Here is a 20,783-nt window from a genome sequence, read left to right as displayed (position 1 = left end):
GGCTAGGTATTAAAAAGCGTTGCAAGAGAATTCCCAAAATCCTACAATATTAAAGGATAGTTTAAAGACCCAAAATTGTTTACACAAGGTGCACAATCACTTGTGATCACATAGAAAATGAGCATATTATCTAAGACCTTTTACATAATTATGTTGCAAAATAACATACTAAATGTAGCATTCTCTATTAGCTCCATCTTTCAACACAATCGTCCCTTAGCAAGAAGTTGTCCTCTTATCTCCTTTATGTGTATCTCATCTCTGAGACTAGAAACTTGCCCAAGCATCGTCTCCATCCATGATATCATTTCCCACTTTTGGGATCTCATCATTGTAATCTTCATCTAATGTTTTTTTGACTCCTTGTAGTACATGTAGATTAATTTCTTAGCATGTGTATTCAATGGCCGACTTTGGATTGTGGAGAAAACACATAACTATATGTACTCAAATTCCTCTTGGACGCTGAATGTGATGCACATTGAGCCTACACCTTAAAGGCTTAGCGCTGGAAGTGAGCCACACTTTAGCAACCATCACTTCCATGCAGGCATTTCCATGGCAAGCTTTGCATGGATTCCAAACTTAATCTCCCTTCTTTTTGCATTAACTTAATTAACTATGACAGATGCAACTTGCTCATTGGTATCAATGTAGAATTGCTTGACAATATCATAGAACTACTCAACAATTTCATTAACAACCTCATGAATATCTATAACCATAATTCAAGGTCTAGCAATAATGTGACAATGTGTAGAGGACTATGTGGCCCAACCCACCTAGCATGGACACATTCACCGAGTGTTTCCATGGCTTTACAATGGATTGTGGGGGCTCTACAAGATTTTTTAGACTTTCTTGGAAGGACAACCATGTTATCCACTCTTTTCCTATATTTTGGAGGTTGCAATCAAGCCATTGCATAGCAAACCTCTTTGACATCATCACAAGATATGCATAATCCACTTCCTCCCAAAAGCAATGATCATACATGAATTTTTTTTTTAAGTATGATACTTTGGCTTTGATGGTTTCAATTTGCCTTGACTCTCTCTCAAAAATGAAGGTTTGCTTCTTCTAATGATGTTGCATGGAAACTCTCCTGCAAACTAATTTGCCTACTTCTTGAGCAACCAGTAAATTGTGTAGATGCTCCTATCTTAGAGACACTTGTTGAGATTTTGTCCCCATCATCAATAAGTGTACTTTCACATAGTTGTCTTTGAGACACGATGGAAGGGGTTTGGTGATTCACAATTGCAACCCTAGCTCTCTTATTCCTTAGCAGCTTTATTAGGAGTTCTTTCAAATGAGTTGTAGCTTTGGTTGCTCCAACCTCCTTTTTTTTTACTCCACCTTCTCAATAGGAACCATTGAGATTTAAATATTCTCAGATTTGTGGTGCACCTTCAACAACATAGATTGCATTTCAAATAAAGCTATCTACTAAGATTGGGATTCGATTGACATGAAATGGTTTTGGAGGAATGTCTTGACCAAAATATCGTTGGGGAAACTTGTTTTCTTTATGCCTAAAAACAAATCACAGATTTGCGTTGAAGTCTCTTGTGATCTCTAATTTGCATAGAGGATGGACTAATGGAAATATATGTTGGGTTCATGCTGGCAACCTTTTTTATAAGGAAGTTTTATAATGGTATTTAATTATGGTGCATTAATAGATATTTGTTGTATGATTGACATGTGGGAAGCAGCTTAAACTATTAGGTCTCCCCAATCTTGAAAACTTAAACCGTCTTTCAAAACATCTTAAGTGTGTAAGTGAAGGGTGAGTTTAAGAAATGAAAAGACACATGAAGATGGAAAGTCAAAAGACCTTTTGTGTTCAAATAAAGAGGTGATCAACTTCACATTGGTACATGTGTGTTTCTCTTCTCCTTTATTGGCTTTTTAAAAGAAGTCTTAGAGGAGAGTTGAGTTAGGCATACTTTCAATGTTTTCAGTGATGATTGAGACTTACCTTAAATGTTATTTTGGTTTAATAATTGGATCTCTTTATTTCACCTTTCATTTCACATCCACATGTCTTGGCTTTTCTTGCATTCTATTCTATACATACATACACACACACACATATATATATTAATGAGTTCTTTTTAATTCACCTTCCATTTCACAATCTCACATGGCTCAATACTTTTCTTGCCTTCTATAGCTTAATTTTGGTCAGTGTGCGAGAAAGTCTCTTTTATTAAGCGAGCATCAGTGGAGTTTCCTCCTTGCAAAGAAGCAAACCAGAAATACTAGCTGAAATTTTGAAATTTGCAAGATTTCTTTGAACTATTTTCTCACATATTTCACATGTTTTTTTTTCCCTTTACCATGGTTTGCAACTAGCTAGACTCGATTTTTAACCGGCTCAAGGCTAAGCTAAGGCAATCGTTTTCCAAACACTGATTCCAATTAAACTCAACCAAATGATTTTATCACTTTCGTATTGTTTTAGAAAGCCATTGTGACCCTTTCACTTGTTTTTCCTTTAGCGTTTTCTTCTCTTTAAAGTGCCCTCTCTCTCTCTCTCTCTCTCTCTCTCTCTCTCTCTCTCTCTCTCTCTCTCTCTCTCTCTCAGGTCTCTTGGGATAGTTTCCTACGACGTTAAAACTCTCTTATTCTTGGGTGTGTGTGGGTGTGCTTATAAAAATAGAAAAATGGTATAACCTTTCTATCACCCAAGTGTGGTAGATTGGTTATGCCATTTCCCTCTTGAATAACAAGTCTTGAGTTCAACTACTCGTCGGCTAGATCTTTAAGGTCTCTTGGGATAGTTTCGTGCGACGTTAAAACTCTCTTCTTCTCAATTATGTGTTGGTGTGGGTGTGTGCGCTAATAAAAAGAGAAAATGGTATAACCTTTCTATCACCCAAGTGTGGTAGATTGGTTATGCCATTTCCCTCTTGAATAACAAGTCTTGAGTTCAACTCCTCATCGGCTAGATCTTTAAGGTCTCTTGGGATCGTTTCCTACGACGTTAAAACTCTCTTCTTCTCAGGTGTGTGTGTGGGTGTGTGTGTGTGCGCGTGCGCTAATAAATAGAGGAAAATGGTATAACCTTTCTATCATTCAAGTGTGGTAGATTGGTTATGCCATTTCCCTCTTGAATAACAATGCTTGAGTTCAACTCCTCGTCGGCTAGATCTTTAAGGTCTCTTGGGATAGTTTCCTACGACGTTAAAACTTTCTTCTTCTTCTTCTTCTCTCTCTCTCTCTCTCTCACCGTCACAAATCTATGCGCTTCGTCATTGCCCGTTGTTGCGTGTTGTAGACTAGCACATCGTTTTGGTTGATGTTGAGGTAATCTTTGAATTAAGAAGATCTTTTAATTTTTTTGAAGCCATTAGGAATATCTTTTAATGATGGTGGATATTAGATGTTCATAGATAAAGTCTCTCTTTATTCTTGTAATACTTTTAGAACTCATAAATAGGCTCAGATGGAGGGACCCGCCCGGGGGGGGGGGGTCCCCTGCCCCCAGCTTGCGTTGATCTTCTCCCCTTCCTCTTCTCAAGCGTAATACTTTTAACTTTTCTAACGATGGGTATTATATGCTCACAGATTAACTCTCTCTTTATTCTTGTAATACTTTTAGAATTCATAAATAGGCCCATGGAGGGACCTATGCGCGGGGGGGGGGGTATCCTTTGCCCCCAGCTTGTGTTGACCTTCTCCCCTTTCCTCTTCTCTCTCCCGAAATTATGTGCAGTACTTCAGTGTGCATGCATGCACTCTCGTTCTCTCTCTCCTTGTCCATCTCTCTCAGATTGTGTACCACGTATGACCACGTGTGTGTGTGTGTGTGTGTGTGTGTGTGTGTGTGTGTGTGTGTGTGTGTGTCAGGCATGCACATTTTTAGATTTTGGTGTTTGTACACTTGTAATATGCCTCCGACTGTTGTAGTTGTACATGTGTCGTTAAAAACATGCAAGGATTGCTAACAATACTATCTCACTAATGTTAAAAAAAATAAAAATGTATTTACTACGGTTGGATAAATTTATATTTACCATTATGATCTTCATGTATACATATTGTATGACTGACAAATGGAGTTTATTATGAGTATTCAGCTATAGAAAATTCATTAGTTGTATTGCATAATTACATTAGATTTCACAGTAAAATTGTTTCAATTGGCTAGCTAAATTAGTAGTAATTGTTGCCCATTTTTATTACATTTCACTATTTCACTTCTGTGTATTTGTTTATCGAATATTTCATTTAGCACGTCTAATGTAGGGTTATAAACTATCAAAGTTTTTGAATAAATATCTATCACTAACCATAGGAATGTTCCAAGACTAATTATGGTTAATAGGTAAAGTTTTTTTTTTCGAAACTCACAATTGTGAATAGATTATATTATCATAACCAAACAATTACAAATTCTTTCCACGCTCATGACGAGCCATGATACACCTTCAAAGGGTCAAAGTTACATCGGGGAGCTAATGACAAGGAATGAGCCCACACCTTTACCCATGCAAGTTAGTCCTTGCAGCGCCCAAGGCCTTGGTTTACTCATCAGAGTTCATTTGTTTTCCAACGACAATGATCGCCCCCCTTGCTTTCTTGTATTATCTCCGTGACAAGCTGATCGCCCATCAAGGGGCAAGAAGCTTGTCGTGCACTTCAAGACCTTTCCACTGGCCACCATTCAAGCATAATTCAAAGATGTCCATCATATCCTTAGCCATAATAGCCCAATCTTGGTCTTGCTTTGTGAGTGTAACCACAAACTTGACGTATTTGGCCTCTGCATGAGTGCTCAGGTTTTAAACCTTGAGACCGCCTTGCTCCATAGGTCTTGCAATTGTTTCCCATTTAGCCTAGTGACAGGGCATCGATTCTTTAGTGTCGTTCTTCCATAGGTTCAAACCTCTTCACCGGTTTCAAGAAATCTTTCCAGTTGCATTTGGCTAGCTTAAGCAACGGACCATTAAGGGCTATATATGGACGCATAAAGGAATTGATTAAGGTAACTCTGCTCGAAAAGAGAAGAAGCACATACTCCCACCTTCGCATCCTATTCTTCCTAATCTTCTCCATGGCCCATAGAAATCTTTGCTTGTGGGTTACTTCCACCCCCAAAAGGGTTCCCAAGTGCCGAAAAATCTTCTCTTTTGACGATGTCTCCCCTTCCACATTGACAGATCAAATGATTCGTTCTCAGAAACAAATATCAATCTTGATTTTTCTATGCTACACTTCAATCATGACGCTAAGGCATACGTTTGCACAATTTCTAACGTCTTCCTAATAACCTGAGGGCACGCTTTGAGGAAGAGCAGGGAGTCATCCGTAAAGAGCTTAGCCAGAAGTTGATCGTTGTTACGTAGATTTAGCCCTTGACTCTCCCCTCTAGCAGCACAATAAACATTAGACGAGCAAGTGGGAAACCCTATTTAACTGATGTTTTGACTACGAAGGTACCCACAATTCTCTCATTGAAAAAGAGCTCTGATTGGCTACCAACACAAAGGGTCCTGACCAACCGGCACATCTGTGGCCCAAAGCCTAGTGACTTCATGAAATCTTCAATGAAAGACCATGTGACCCTATCATATGCCTTATCTAGCTTCAACCGCAGCAAGATACACTCTTGCTTTTCCAGAAAACAACATATTCAATGCATGGTTGATAGGTAAAAAGTTAACAAGCGACTTCTAGTCTTGTTTTTAACAATTTTTATTTAACATTATTGCAAGAATTACGCATGTATTGCAACCTAAGCGTTATTTTCTTGGTATGGTTTTAAAAGAAATTCAATAGAATAATCTCACTTTAACTTTTATTGTAAAGCCATATTGTTTACATGTCAAATATGACTTGCTTGCTTTAATCTTAATCGTCTAATTTGATTTTCATTGGCTACATCTTCAAGAACCTAAAAGTTTATTGATTCATTGATGATTCTAATTATGGACATCGAAGAAGATCATCCTTGGTTTTGGTCACTAAGTTCAAGCCTGCATGATAACTTGTAATGATGCTAGACAATACTCCTATAAGTCCTTCCTCACTCAAACTTTGAAAGTCAAATTGGTAGCATATACATAAATGTAGCTTATGCATATAGAGTCCATTGGTCACATGTATACAAATTCGGCAGTTTTTGTACAAATTTTATCATGTTGTCGATGTGGTTGTTTGGGCAACAACTTGTTCGATGACAATTCGCAAGTTTAGGCAGCGCCAATGTAAATTTGTCGGTTTATGCAACAGGACCATAAATTCAGATCCATTGGTTTAGGCATCATTAGTGCAGATTTATCAATTTAGGTACCATAAATATAAATGTAAATTCACCAGTTTAAGCACCATAATTGTATTGTCGGTTTAAACAATACAATTATAGAAGTCAACACACCCAATTGGTGTCGATTCACCGGTCTTGCCAGCACTACTACTAGTGTGATATTGTGAACTTAGAGATATGATGGAATTGATTTGGATTATAATGGATTCGGCTTAGGTTTATGATGATAATGATGACATTCTTTATCAATTTGGACTTATATTGATCTTGGTTATTGAATAATGATTGTGACTATTTTCAACTGGTTATGACTTGCACAAAAATAACATAGCAACTGAGGACAATTCCTTCTTTAACGAAGAGGTATGTAATGGCATTTAATTATACCATATTATAGATATTTATTATATGACTAATAGGTGGGAAGTAGTTGAATTGTTTGGATTATTAATGGTGGATATCATATGCTCACTAATAAACTCTCCATTTATAAATCCTCACTCTATTCTTATAATACTTTTGAAATTCATAAATAAACTCATGCGTTTGTTGAGGGACCGATGTGGGGGGGAATAGCCTTTTGCCTCCATCTTGTGTTGATCTTCTTCCCTCTCCTCTTCTCTCTCGCCATATGTGTGGCACTTTGCTCTAAGAGGTATGCATACACTCTCTCTCTCTCTCTCTCTCTCTCTCTCTCTCTCTCTCTCTCTCTCTCTCTCTCTCTCCTTCCTTTTCAGATTGTGTATTTCATCCAATTGTGTGTGTGTACAATCTGTAGATTATGTTGCCAATACGCTTGCTATTTTATGGTTTTGTAGGGCCGCATATGCCTTCGACTATAGCTAAGTTGACTTATCGATGCTTGTTTTCGTGATATAGTATGATGTATTGTTCTTCTAGTTGTATGAGGAGGTGCATTATTGACATGAAAATTTGGTCGAAAAAGTTAATAAGTTTGGTTTTAGACCTATTTTGGATTTGACACATACATTAAAATTTACTTTCTAGATTAGATTTGCTAATCTAGTCATTTAAAAATAGCTATGCTTTATATGATCTCTTTTCTTGAATTTTGTGCGTAGCTATCAATTTTGTTGTAATTTTTGACAATAACAAGGGGAAGGGGTCGTTGACATGTATGCTCAAGTGAATAACAAAAAAAAAGAAAAGTTACTAATGTGATGTTGTGTTCCTTGGAATATGGTGGTGGGAAGCAAGTTCCTTCCTTGCTATTATGACAAAAACTTTAGCTATCACAACATATCCTGGCGCTATTGTCAAAGCTGTAAATACACCTCTTTGTTGTACATCATTTTATATTATTTATATAGGTTTTGAACTAACAACTATTGATATAGTTTGAATAGAAATAAAAGTTATACCATGTGACTCAGACTAGATTGTTATGCTAATTGTATTGTCTTAAACTTCAAAACAAGTTCCTTTGAAGTGCAATGTTTATGTATCGTTTCCATTAAGCAATCTTGTGTTCTTCTTTCCTCAAAAACTCACAAAAATTAAGAACCTTAATTATGACCAAATTAGGTAATACAAAGTAAGGCTCTGCCATTATAACAATCGTACACATAATTAGACAAAGACAAAGATTCAAGACTCCTCAATGTGAGAATGGAAAGCTATGTTAATTCTCCCAAAGATCGACAATGTTATCGAGCATGTCATTAGGTCATGGTGGGAACTGAACATAAAAATTACTTCCACCCCGAATCCTTGGAGTAAGACCATAGTTGTTTATGTTGTTAGTTGTTTCTCTTGCAAAGAATTTGTAGAGTATCATGGCACAGATTCATGAGGACACAATCGTATGTGGACAGTAAGACCATAACAATTGTTGTTGCCAATGCTTACTTGAAGAAGGGGACTGCATATTGCAAATTGATGTCCAATTTAAATTGAAGCATGTTCTCTACCTTTGTCCTCTATCAAAAGTTAGCACATTTGTAACCCTTGGAATCACAAAGTTTGAAGTAACCTTTGTATTTTCCAAGTTTTGATCTAATCTCAATTTCTAGTGTAATTTAAACTGTTAAAGTAGCCTTTACCATCCCAACTTTTGATGTAATCCCACATTTTGAAGTGACTGTATAATCTCAGCTTTTGATATACCTTTCAATACGTTGAGTGCTCTAATACTATTGTAGTGTGGTGCACAGGGCCACCATTTAAGTAGCTTAATTCAATTGCATAATAGTGTCTCTTAAGTGAAATATGTTCGATGATGTGGGTCAAAATTTGAGTCATTGAGGTTTTATGTATACATCAACAAGTTGTGCAATGTTATCTCTCATTAACATTTACTTTATTCTTTTTAAAGGAGCTATGGAATACAATTGCAACCGGCAGGCCAAAAGCGCTTTCCAAAGGCTGAAATTTATAGTGAAATAGGGTGGGGGTACCTCTCGCATAGTGGTCCACAATTGAGAGTGGCCCCGGGCCCATGGTGTTTAATGGTTGGGCACCAACAAGAAGGTAACAAAAGATATGGTGAAAATTAAATTGCCGCGTGTTAGTGGCGATGCCATTAGAAGGGAAGATTAAAAATCTCAAGCTACAAAAATGAAAATATCCATGTAAATGTTGAGCAAATATACCTAGTGTAGCAGGGCAACGTGGATATATAGGGTTTAGCTTCCATGTCCACCTTGGTGGACGTGTTTTAGAAGACAGCACTTCCTTAGTAGTCGGGGCGATTATGGACCAGGCCGGGCTAGGGCCGTCCAATGGCCAGTGAGGCGACTAGTGGTGAGACCCACCGGTGGTTTCACTAGGCCACTAGTAGCAGTTATTTTGAGTTGCCAGGGGTTGCCTTGGCTAGATACTTCCAGTAGCAGTACATATGTGGTGTTGTGCGATGGCCTTGGCTGGTGGATATATACAACATTATGGGTAGCAGAGTTGAGAGATAGTTCTTGAGAGTCGAGCCAAATTTTTTGAGAGTCTTGACAGTCTTTTGAGTCTTTGCTTTGTGTGAGAGTCCACTGTGTGACACACTCGGGAGCACTTGCCTTGCACTCTAGAACACTAGCCTTGGAGCACTTCACCTTGGTTGTTTGCAATTGGCATGTGAGCCTTGTAGTCCTATTGTCTAGTTACATTGTGGTTTCAATTGTGTCTTTGCACTTGCACCCGCTGCACTTCCATTGCACCTCAGCCTCTACATCCCCATTGTACCTTGTCGTGTAGTTGTGGACTGGGCAGAGTTGGCCGTAGCGAGACTAGTCTTGTATGGTCATTTGGTTATGTACATGGTGTTGCCTTGGAGGGATTGTGGTTGTCTCAGGTGTCTGTTGTTCAATTCTTAATCATTATTTAGTTTTATTTTCGAGTTTCACTTTGTCTGTTGGTTTTGAGCTAGCTTATGAGTCCACATGTATACTACATCCAGAGCACCCCACCACTAGAGAGCATCGTGCACCATTTCCATCTACAAATGCTCTCATTTTTGGCACGCGCGGTGGGACTACTCTATCGGGTCTTCCAACCTAGCCCAGTCACCTGGGAATTAAATTGAGGCAAGCCAATAGTGTGGCCACATTCTAGGGTGGCATAGGCATTTGTAGTGGCTCAAACCACCTATCCTAAAATTTAGCCTAATATTTAGGAAATCCCATTTTTGCATCTATGCATGCATGTTACTCGCTCTAAGTCAAGTGGAGCACTCCAACCTAGCCCAGTCACCTGGGAGTTAAATTGAGGCAAGCCAATAGTGTGGCCACATTCTAGGGTGGCATAGGCATTTGTAGTGGCTCAAACCACCTATCCTAAATTTTAGCCTAATATTTAGGAAATCCCATTTTTGCATCTATGCATGCATGTTACTCGCTCTAAGTCAAGTGGAGCACGTCTAAGAAGTCTTGTGAAGATTTATCATCGTCGTCACTCGTACTTACCTTGCCTGCACCATTGCCTCTACCTTCGCCCAAGCCTTATCCTTAGACACAAAGGTCACCTTCACCATCTCCATCATCATCTCCCTCTCCAACCTCTTCTCTAAAACCACCTTCCACCTCTCTCATCATGCTTGTTATGGTGGAGGAATTGACAACCCTTCTCTCGAGGGTCAGCATTAAGTTTCGTACTTTTAAGGGACTATCTCATGAGGATGATGTCAACCATGTGAGGCAGTTCTTGTCACTCTACCAAAGCCGTGGGCTAAACCAAGAAGATACCTATATGGTGCTTTTCCCCTCCACCATGGAGGGACTGGCCAACAAGTGGTATATTCAGTTTTCAAAGGGCCACTTTGCCAACTGGAATTCCCTCAATGTGGCCTTCATTGTTGAGTTACAATTGGGCGACTATAGGGAGAAGGCCTTGGACCAGCTAGAAATCTTGGAGTTGGGACCTAGGGAGACCTTTTCCAAATTGATGACACGGGCTAGATCCCTTGTAGCTAGTTACCCCAACAATTAGGAGATTTCATGATCAAGAAGTGGGTGGAGAATGCCTTGCCTGCTTTGACAGAACAGAAGCTTTGAGAAACCTTGCGCGTTGAAGCTACAATGGATGATTTTGTTGCAGCTGCCACCACAATAAAAAATGCCAAAATACAATTTGCCGGCTCCCCAGGTAACTCTTTGCCCACTGTTCTTATGAATGACCCTATTGGTGATACCCCGTTGGCTCTCAAAAGAGACTTAGAAACCCTTAAGCTACAGAGGACACTACAACAGGAAAAGATTTCATTAGCAACATCGACTTGGTCATCTCAGTAGATAGATATGGTGGCACAATTCAAAAGAGATCTAGATTAACTAAAAGCACAACAAGGGGCCAAGGCCTACTATGGTACAGAAATTGCAACAACCCCGGCCACCTACCTCAGGAATGCCCCATGATGGTCCATTGTCAGTTTTGTGGTAAAGGAGGTCATGAAGCTAAGGATTGTTACATCAGGTGCACCAAACTTAGCATCGACCATGCACATGAGCACCGCTCCCATGGGCCCCTCTATTGGTTCACCTTGGGCTACCCACTTAGGCCCTACTACATCCCCGCCATTGTTACCATACCCCATTGTACAATGGGTACCTTGGGGAATGCAGTTATGCCATCAGCATTGGAGCAAGCCTCCACAGAAGCCCTAATAGACATGGAAGCCCAACCTCTGCCACAAGGACGGCTACACAGACTAACGCCATTGCCAGCTAAGAAGATTTTGAAGACCACCTACAAAAGCATCTCCCTGTACGAACTCCTTCAAATAGATCATGGCTTTAGGGGCGACCTTCTTGGGGCAGTCCATGCTCTCTAACCTATGTGCACAAATAGTGGCGAGAACTTGCCCATACTCACATCTGAAGAATCATGCATGATGTCATATCCACCATCCCCACTCCTTGACTAAAGTCCTTTCCTCACATTGTCTATTTATGGCCAACAGTTTACACGTGTCATCATGGATCGTGGCTCAAGTATTCACCTCATGCTAGAGTTCAACATGCAATATCTTGGCTTGGTGCCCACCAAGACTGCCACTTTTATTGTCACTTTGGTCGACTAGCGCAAAGTCCGCCCAGTAGATTTTGTGGTGATCTAGCTACCAAAAGTAGATGGCAACGTTCCTCTGCTGATTGGTAGACCTTGGCTACGACATACCCGTGTGCTTTATGATTGGGGTGCGTAATGATTCTTCAAAGAATTCATCTCAGATTGCATAGACAATTGCCATTTAAGCTTATCATCTGCAAACATATCTTCATCATAGCATAAAGTATCACCGCAATCTATCAAGATCACTGCTTGCATGGATAGAGATCATCCATTTTTTGATTTAGAGAAGGATATTGCTTATTTTAAAGGTGAAGGTGATGTTATTGTCTTTGGGGATATGAATGCTCTCACAAAAACATTGAAACATGATACTCAACAATTTGATATGCCATACATATCAAGGGAGTTGGAGGAAGTTCACTTGTACGATCATACTTCAATGGATAAGAAAGAGCCGGATCACTACGGAAAGTTACTTTTACACATGTGTAATAGCACGAGTATGCTCATTGCCAATGGTGTATCTCTGTGGAGTGGAACCAATGGTTACATGTAGAAAACATAATGGGGATAGTGTGATTGACTATATGCTACTCTTCGAAGCCATCATGTGTCGCAGAAAGAGTTTTATGCTTGGCCAATGGACCCCAAAATCAGACCATCGGACCTTATGTACTGACCTTGCATGTGGAGAAGAAACTAAGCATGATAATCTCAGCCAAAGGGAAGATAAGCTATCACTATGTATGGATTTCAAACAGACACCTATGTATATTGAAATGGTTGAGAAAAAGTTATGGATGACAAAGATTTAATATGACACACCATTGGAAACTAAATGGGAAGCTTTCAAAAAAGTTATTTATTCTTGTTCCGAAGAATGCTTTGCCATAAAGCATGTCCATGGTATCAACAAATATAGATCACGCAAAGGGTGGTTCGATAAAGAATTCCAAGATGCTTGAGAGTCCTTGATAAAGCTTGATGAAACTATGGACAAAGAAAACTGTCAAAGTCATTTGCATACATACAAGGCATTGATTCAAAAGAAGAGAAGAAGATGGGAAGTAAAGCAACAATTGTTTCAAGTCCAAGAAAAGGCACATGCATGTGGAAGATTTTGGAGAAACTTGAGGGGCAAACGGGTTGAGAATTTTGGTAACTTGGGTCTTATGGATATGTACACACATTGTAGGCAACTATATGAGCAAACAAATGCTAGAAAAATTACACTTTCATGTATGACCTCTTTTTTTACTATTGAGGATGTATGTAGTGGGCTCAAAAAATTTGGCCACTCACAAAGCGAGAGATCTTCAAGGAATCAAGCCAGAAATGATTAAATGGATGGGAGATTTTACACATGAATGGATGTGTGATATGTTCAACCTTGCACTTCAACATGGTATGCCTTATGATTGGAGTACAAATTGGGTCAAACCTTTGCATAAAGGAGGGGATGTAAATAACTACCAGACTAAAATGATTGAGTTTCTCATGGAAAAGTTGTTTGGGTGCATAATGGAGATAAAATTGAGTGAATGGGCTGAAGAGAATGGCAAGCCTGCAAAAGACAAGTGGGTTTTTGTCAATGCCATAACACCATTGATCATCTTGCCACTCTTCATTTTCTCATGGAGGAAAGTCGATTGAAAGGCAAGCGATTATACTGTTGCTTTGTGGACTTTAAGAAAGCAATTGATATGATTTCACATAACAATTTGTGGAGAAGGATGGAAGAACTCCAAGTGCCAAGTGATTTTATGCTTGCGATTTCTCGAATTTATGAGAAGGTGATGTGACAATTGCGCATGGGAAGAGGAATTTCAAAAAAAATTGCAAGCACTATTGGGGTTAAACAAGGATGTCCGTTGTCACCTAGTCTCTTTGGTCTATGCATCAATCAATTGGAACAAATGGTACAGGACTTTATGCAAGAAGAAGGCATTGAAGAGGTCACTATTTGCAATGCGGTAATCATGCTTTTGTTGTATGTGGATGATGTAGTGCTTCTAGCACACACTTTAGAGGATGCACAAAAGCTTATGGTTGTCCTTGAGGAGTTTTATCGAGCACTGAGCAAAGTAAATGTCGAGCAGATCTACCAAAGGAAATAAAGGCAAGCAATATAGATTTAATGCCAGAAAGGTGATCATAGAGGTGCTTTCAAAAGCCACTTATTCTCCGCTAGCCTAATCTTTATGTTTGGGAGAGTGAGACATTTATGTTAGAAAAAAGAGAGAGAGAGAGGTAGGTCTGCAATTCATCTTACTAGTAGGCATTATAACTCAAAAATAATTGACAAATTTAGTAGGTTATCATGGCATCACCTAAATAAAAAATATGAGACGAAAAAAATTATAGCATGAAAGGCACTGGTGATGTGAAGGAATTCAAGGAAAATGATGTTGGTAGTATAAGAAGCAAGAATGATGAACTTGGCAAGACTCTGTGCATGCTTGAGGTACTCATTGTAAAGAATGAGGATGCAAGAGAGCTACACAAGACAAGCACAAAGCACACAGAGATGGAAAGCTTCTTCTTCTTCTTCACAGAAAAGAGAGTACAAAAATGACTAAGTGCTAAACCTGAAAAGTAGCACATATGTACATGCTGTCACTAAGTGTGAACTCGCTAGAAGCGTACTAGGCTGGCACTATAAGTGTAGTCAAGCTGTAGAATCACTGGCAGAGATCCTCCGTGTTGGTCACCTAACGCGCCAGTGAGTAAATGCCGTAAGCGGCCAAGACCCGTAGTGGATGCCAGCTCAAGGTGTAGAGCTCGACATCTCAACACTCCCCCTCGGGCTCTGCATGTCGCAGAGTCCAAGCATAGTCCGAAAAAGTCGAAGCTTCTCAGCTCCGAGGGCCTTGGTAAAGATATCCGCTATCTGATCCTCTGTGCTGATGTAGACCAAGTCGATGTCGCCCGCCAACACTCGCTCTCGAATGTAGTGGTAATGGACCTCTATGTGTTTGGTCCTGGCATGGAACATTGGGTTCCTAGCCAACTGCATGCTGCTGAGGTTGTCACAATGAATGACAATCTGTTGGTCCACCTGCACTCCCAAGTCCTCAAGTAATGTGCGTAGCCAAGCTACCTCGCACGCCGCAACTACTGCACCTCTGTACTCGGCCTCTGTGCTCGATAAAGCAACCGTAGGCTGCTTTTTGCTGCTCCAAGTAATAGCAGCACTCTCAAAAGAGAACATGAAGCCACTCGTAGATCTCCTATCAACAATGCTACCTGCCCAATCTGCATTTGTATACCCATACAATGCTAATGGTGCATCTGTTGCATAGAACAATGCGTAGTCAAGAGTACCTTGCACATACCTAAGTGTGCGTCGTACTCCATCCAAATGTGGCTTCCTCGAAAGCTACATGAACTGACTCTCCAAGCCTACTGTGTAGCTCAAGTCTGGCCTCGTGATAGTCAAGTAGATTAGACTACCCACAATCTTCCTGTATATGTTGACATCCTCAACAACATCTCCCTTCTCTGCACTCAGCTTTGCATTCACATCCAAGGGAATAGAAATTGGCTTACAATCAGCCATACCATACTTTGACAACATGTCCAAAGCATACTGTCTCTGTGATAGCCATACACCCTCTGGAGTCCTGATCACCTCAATGCCAAGAAAGTAGCGCAACTCGCCTAAATCTTTCATTTCAAACTCTTGTTTGAGAAGACCCTTCACATGGTCAATCTCCATAGCATTGTCACCAACAATAATAAGGTCATCTACATATATGGTAATGACCACAATCCCCACATCAATCTCACGTACATAGAGTGAATGATCAGCATGAGCTCTCCTAAAACCAATACTGACAAGATACTTGGCAATCCTGTCATACCATGCTTTAGAGCCCTGCTTCAAACCATACAAAGCTTTGAGAAGTCTGCATACATAATCTGGGTAACCTGGATCGACATAACCAGGTGGTTGATCCATATACACTTCCTCTTGCAACTCACCATTCAAGAAGGCATTCTTTACATCCATTTGATGCATAATCCATCCTCTAGATGCAGCCACTGCTATGACAGCTCTCACAGTCGTCATCTTTGCCACTGGAGTAAAGGTCTCCTCATAGTCTATGCCATACGTCTGTGCATAACCCTTTGCGACCAGCCTTGCCTTGTGACGCTCAATGTTACCACCAGCCTTATGCTTGGTTTTATACACCCATTTACAGCCAATAGCTTTCTTGCCACTTGGCAATGGCACCAACTCCCATGTGTCGTTTGCTTCCAATGCAGCCATCTCTTCATTCATTGCATCATCCCAATGCACATTTTCAACTGCATCCTCAAAACATGTGGGCTCCACATCCTGTATCACCTTAGCCATGTAGGCTTGGTGATGCGCTAGATACCCATCATAAGTCAATTTTTGAACTGGATTTCTGACTCTATTAGATATGCGCGGTCCTGGGTCACTCCTTTGCCCTCTAGCATCTTCTTATACTTTCCTTACACCAGGTGTCCTGACAGCCGGAATTCCAAATTCCTCATCAAGACTTTGTTCAGAACCATCTGAATCCATGTCTACATGTGAAAAACTTGATGATGCATCAGCCATAAAGGGAGGTTCATCAACCTTTTCCTTTCCTTTTCGTGATACATTCCTTGAACCTGTTGGTGGAGTAACCTGCGTACGTAGTCTACCATTCCATGGTTTCTCAACAGAGCCACGAGAAGAGGACTCTTGTGGTCCACTCAAAACCTGTGACTGTGGCCTCACATTTTGTACAACCACATCATCTTTGACATCAGCCCCAATAGTGCCATGTGCATTACTGTACCAGCTGCTCATCTCATCAAAGACTACATCTCTGCTCACTCGTAATTCTCGTGTAGTAGGATTGTAGCACCTGTACCCCTTTTGTTCAAGGGAATATCCCACAAGAATACATTTCTCTGCTTTAGGATCCAATTTCCTACGCAACTCATCTGGTACATGCACGTAGGCTATGCAGCCAAACACTTTCAAGTGTGCCAAATCAGGCTTTGTACCTGTAAACTTTGCCTCAGGTGTTACATCATGCATCGCAGTTGTAGGTGTCCTGTTCATAATGTACACAGCTGTATTTACGGCTTCAGCCTAGAAATGATGAGGCATGTTCTTCTCATTCATCAATGCACGTGCAACCTTTGCAATGTGCCTGTTTTTCCTTTCTGCGACCCCATTCTGTTGTGGAGTATATCTGCATGTAAACTGCCTGCGTATACCATGCATTCGCAGAAAATCTGAAAAATCATTGGAGAAGTACTCTGCCCCTCCATCTGACCTCAATGTCTTGATTTGCATATCTGTCTCCTTCTCAATCATGACTTTGAAGTCTTGAAAGTGACCAAACACTTCACTTTTGTTACGCATGAAGTAGACCCATACTTTCCTTGTATGGTCATCAATGAAAGAGACATAATATCTGCAACCATGTATACTTGCAGTATCGGTTGGACCCCAAACATCTGTGTGCACCACCTCAAGTGGCTTTTTACATACATTGCGCTCATGTGGAAATGAGCCCTTTGACTGTTTTCCAAACCGGCATGCTGCACACAATTTATGCATACCATCCACCTTGAATTTGGTCAAACCTTTTACAATCTGTTTTGATTGCATGCTGCGCAATCTCTGCTCATTGACATGGCCAATGCGTTTGTGCCAAATGTCAACATCAGCCACAACACCTGTGCCCTGTGCAAATAATGCAGCTTTTACCTCAGGCATGTCTACATTCAGCGTAAACATTCTGCCCACACATTTGCCCTCTGTGATCAGCTTACAGCCATTCTGGAAATCTTCTACATAACAGCCATTTGGATTGAAGCAAACCTGCAAACCCTGCTCAACCATTTGTCCAACAGAAACAAGATTCTTTGTAATGTTTGGGACATGAAGTACATCTGCTAAGTACTTTGATTTCCCACTCTTCGTATTTAGAGGTATGTCCCCTACATGAGCAATGGGGTGAGTTGTGTCATCTCCTGTCTGCACATAGCCTGACACATCTGGTTTGCGCATATCTCTAAACCACTCTCCACGAGACGTCATGTGATTAGAGGCACCTGAATCCACATACCAAACATCATCTTGGGTGGAATTCTCTACAGTCATTGTATTCATTACATGCTGCATAACAAACATGCGCTCGTTTTTGCTGTCATCTGCATCTCTACTAGTAGATGCATAGTTGCCCTGTTCTCTCTTTCCACTTGCTTTTCCCTTTGGACAGTCACGTGACATGTGACCTCTTTCACCACAAGTCCAACATTCTCTGCTATCTGGAGTATGTTGCTGCCTGCTTGATCCTGCACCACGACCTCTTTGACTCCCCCTGCCTTGAGACTGGTTTCCCCTGCCACCTGTATTGTTTTGATTTGATTGACCTTCCAGAAATTGGCCCCTGCAACCCCTTGGACCTCGACCACGACCTCTACCTCTACCTCTGTTGGAGTTAGAATAGAAGGCCTGTTCAGAATTATTTCTACCATGAGAAGAAGATGTGTCAAGGTTCTTCTCCTCAAGAATAAGCATAGAAATCAAATCTTGGAACACGGGGATGTCGTCTCTTGTATTCATAGAAGACCTAAAATGTACATACTCATCTCCTAGACCATCCAAGCATGCACGGACAATGTCATCGTCTTCCACTGAGACTTTAATAGATCCAAGAGCCTCAATGATACTCTTGATCTTCAAGGCATAATCATTGATTGAGAGGTTGTTCCTCTTAACCTGATTTATCTCCGACTTTAGTTGAAGCTTCCTGGCCTTCGTGTTCACCTCGAACACTCTGCCTAAGTTTCTCCATGCAATGGCGGGGGTTTCAGCATCCTGTAGATAGCCCATCATTCCATCTGTGATGCTCATAGAAAGCCAATACATCACTTTGCTCTAGCCTTGTTGCCAGTCCCTCAAAGCTTTCCTTTGTTCTGCTGTAGCATTTGCCTCGGGAATCTCTGGTTCCTTTTCATTGTCTCCTTCTACATAGTCCCAATAACCTTTTCCTTTTAGGAAATTTGTTATTCTGAACTTCCATGCAGGGTAGTTATTTTTCTCAAGCTTCTTAGTAACAATTTGACTGAAACTGTCAGACATCTTGAAGCACTAAGACAAAATAGCTACAATCTGCAAAAACCTGCAAATCTGCTGAACTTGCTATCGTGGTACCTATAACGCTTTCTACACTCAACGAGTGTCCACAATCAAGCGTACATACAACCACTGTACTTGTACAGTAAATCTCTGTATACTACACTTTGGAGACTTGTTCAGAAACTCGTGGATTGCGAACATGATTGTGATGCTCTTGATCTATTAGCCTCTCTTGCCTGCACCAGGCTCTGATATCATGTAAAGAATGAGGATGCAAGAGAGCTACACAAGACAAGCACAAAGCACACAGAGATGGAAAGCTTCTTCTTTTTCTTCACAGAAAAGAGAGTACAAAAATGACTAAGTGCTAAACCTGAAAAGTAGCACATATGTACATGCGGTCACTAAGTGTGAACTCGCTAGAAGTGTACTAGGCTGGCACTATAAGTGTAGTCCAGCTGTAGAATCACTGGCAGAGATCCTCCGTGTTGGTCACCTAACGCGCCAGTGAGTAAATGCCGTAAGCGGCCAAGACCCGTAGTGGATGCCAGCTCAAGGTGTAGAGCTCGACATCTCAACACTCATAGTGCCTCTGCTATAATCCCCAGAATAGTGGGCACGAGTGTGGGTGGCTTTGAGTATATACATGTTTTCAATACCCAAATAGGTGTAGAGACAAATGCATGAGAAACCTGAAAAGCGCTAAAGGTGCTTCCATAACAGATGAAACAAGAGTAGCCCTTTAACATGCCCTGCTCTTTATCACTATTTCTCACTCAAGAGTGTGGATGCAATAGGTGGATGCTCGTTGAAAATATCTCAAGTGACTAGAGCAAGGTGTCACTTTTTCAATGCCCAACTTGTATGCCTAGGTGGCTGGGTGCACTAAGACTTTTTTCTGATTGGAGAGCAATAAAACTTGATTCCAAGTGGAAAGAAGTTGAAGTGGAGAGGGTGACAAGATACACACACATGCTTGGCAATACGATTCGTTGCACAGCTAATAGGAGGGTGGAAGAAGTTCTTGGGAAAGGGCAGCAGTCATAAGACTTTAGAGGGGGGGGGGGGGGGGGGGGGGGGGGGACAAAAATCATTACTTTTGGACGTGGTTGCCAAACATGGGGGGGAAGCGGTCAGAAGACTTTAGGGGGGGTAGGGGGGGGGGGGGGGGGGGGGGGGGGGGGGCTCATTACTTTTGTTACGTGGTTGGCAACCCACCTCCACCGCTTCTTGTGAATAGCCAAGTCCAAACGGCTTTGTGATAATGGATACTAAGGAATTCACATGGCATCCACAGCTTGTGTGAACCCAGTCTAATGTTGAGAAGCCAACACCATTCTCTATTTGGAGTCAAAACTAGATTCTTGTCTCTATCCTTTCTGTAGATGCTCTTTCTTTGAATTCCCAAATAATGGCTTGGCTTCATGGCATCCCTCTCTCTATCTAGATTCTCTTTTTGGAGTCAAAACTAGATTTTCGTCTCTATCCTTTCTTCAAATGCGCTCTCTTTGAATTCCCAAAGCGTGGCCCCCCCCCCCCCCCCCCCCCCCCCCCCCCCCCCCCCCCCCCCTCTCTCTCTCTCTCTCTCTCTCTCTATGAGGCCCTAGCTTTGGCTACAATTCCTGCCATACTCCCGAGCATTGCTAGAATTGCAATGGCAAAAAAATCATTTCAATAGTTGCAAAGGGTTGTGCAAGACAAGGCTCTATGCTACTCCACTAGATGCAGAGGGATGGCGACATGTGGCCTTGCTCAAGGCTTTGATATGGGTGAGAGAGTTCAATATCAAATTGCGAGGAGTAGTCAAGAGTCAATGGAATTTGAAGGCCTGCGAGAGAGAAGGGTTGGTCGATATGAAGGCCCCACGAAGAAGGGAGG

This window comes from Adiantum capillus-veneris, chromosome 2, assembly GCF_014529385.1.
Source record: "Adiantum capillus-veneris isolate H3 chromosome 2, ASM1452938v2, whole genome shotgun sequence".
NCBI lineage: Eukaryota > Viridiplantae > Streptophyta > Polypodiopsida > Polypodiales > Pteridaceae > Adiantum > Adiantum capillus-veneris.
The sequence above is the reverse complement of the archived record's forward strand: the minus strand, read 5'-3'. Positions refer to the sequence as shown.